Source organism: Echinops telfairi, unplaced genomic scaffold (assembly GCF_000313985.2).
Source record: "Echinops telfairi isolate 266 unplaced genomic scaffold, ASM31398v2 ScPeMD7_18;HRSCAF=68, whole genome shotgun sequence".
Lineage (NCBI taxonomy): Eukaryota > Metazoa > Chordata > Mammalia > Afrosoricida > Tenrecidae > Echinops > Echinops telfairi.
Genome location: NW_022103915.1, coordinates 50,026,219 through 50,028,345, shown reverse-complemented (window position 1 = coordinate 50,028,345; position 2,127 = coordinate 50,026,219).

Here is a 2,127-nt window from a genome sequence, read left to right as displayed (position 1 = left end):
GAAGGAAGGAAGGAAGGGGAAATAACCATTGGAGCAGTTCTTCTCAGTAACACTTGTGGTCAACATGAATCAGAGACCAACTGAACAGCAGCTACCAGTAACAATCTATTAGAATCTCTACCTTTCATTGAAGGTTATGACGCTAATAATTAAGACGCTGTGTAAAAGTGGGCCTCTTACTAATCACCTCTGTTCCTGCATTTGTAAAACACCAGCTACTACACAGAGCACTGGGAGCCATGGTTTAAGTGCTCAGGTGGCCTGAGATATGAGGTGAATGTTGTCAGGGAGGCTATAAAACTGGTGCTTCAAACCCACTCGGAACTCCACCGGGGAACGGTGGGGCTATGTGTTCCTGGAAAAGTTCAGAGCCTCAGCAATGCTATATAGAGTTGCTATGAGATGGAAATAACTCAATGGCAGTGGGTTTGGGATTGTAAGTGCAACACAAACAGGAAGCAACCGGAATGGGTGTTGGACCCAATGAAAAGATGTGACTATTTGAAACTCAAAAAAAAAATTAATCCGTACAACTGTGAGCCAGGATATAGTGGATGATTACCAGCCATAAATGTGACGATGAACTGATCAATATAAACTGCTTGGCATGGTGTCTACCACAGAGTAAGTAAATAATGGAGGCTATTTACTGGGACCGTGTCCCACGCACTGGTAGGTTTTATATCTCTTAATGCTTACAATTATGTGAGACAGATGCTCTTTCTACATAAAAAAAGGAAGTTCCATGAGGTTAAGTAACTAGTCCAAGGTCACAAACTTGGAATGGGTCAAAACTAAACCCTAAATTTTGTGTTCAAGACCACCAATGTAATTAACAAAGCTCCATGAAGATTCAGTCGACAATTAAAACACAGCCCCCAATCCCCCTGTTCAGAAAATAAGAATTTCAAGACAACAGCAGCAAAGCATTAAACCAAGAAGAGGCTCCTCCTAAGTGCAGGATCCTGTGTCACTACAGAGATTGTAATCCCGTGAAACCGCGTGTCTTCCCAAACAGGTGAACTTGCTGGAAACAGAACCAGCATAAGGGAAAACCCTGAGCCTGAGAAATAAGAGTACGTATGGACAAACACATAACCCCTTGAGGCTCCCTAAATGCCATTGTGATGTGCTAACACCTTCCAGTCATTGGTAGAGTCCAAGAGAGAGAAAAGAAAAACCACCTTAGGTGTGATCTGCTAATGTGTGGGTTGTCAATGGACTTTCTACCACCACGTGGGTGTAAATTGGTCTCGTTTTTCCATATACCAGGGCGTCTTAATTGTGGGCTGGGTTGAAGATCACTAACGACTTGACATGCCACACTGAATGTAGCTTGAACTCAGCCACCTCTTGACATCATGAAATTTAACATGAAATTAACACGAACACTTGCAGACCAAGTACTGATCATGCTGGCTAATAGTCGGGAAGAAGTTACTTAGCAAGCAAACTGAATTTCAAGTAAAGAGAGCTAGTAAATCTGGAAATAAGTGTCCTTCCCTTCGTTCTTGCCCAGAGCTGCCTGGGAGCACACCTTCCCCTGTCCAGTAGAGAAGCCAGCCTCAGGCCACAATGCTTTTCTGTCAAACTTGGCCATTTGGGGGTACCCAGTGGCAGAACCCACTTTCCCTGGGTAGTAACATTTATCTGCAGATGTGCAAACACTTCAAAAAAATCCTTTTCATTTATCAAATGAAGAAGCTGAGGCACCCCGAGGATACCTCACACACCTCCTGATGTGCAGGTTTGGGGCACACTCTCATGGCTTTCGGGGCTCCCATTGTCTTCCTGGCTGCTTTGGTGCCCTGAGTCCATCGGTCAGCAAGCGGTTTATCCCTGCTCCATTCCGTCTTCCCAGTGCCCCAAGGAGTCCCTGGAAGGCACCACAGGAAGGAAGAGATGTCAGGCTTTCTTGAGGATGCCCAGTCTTGTGAGGACATGACGGTAAAGGTTCTCAGCTCATCTGGAGGCTGCCCCCAGCTCTAGAGACATTAAAGCATGTCAAGGAACCGCCCTAAATGATAAGGCCATTGAAAGTCTCGGGGAGGAAAAAGTTAGACACCAGGGGCTGTTACTCTTCCAACAACTGGCTAAAGCCATCTGACACTTGGAGTAAACATTATT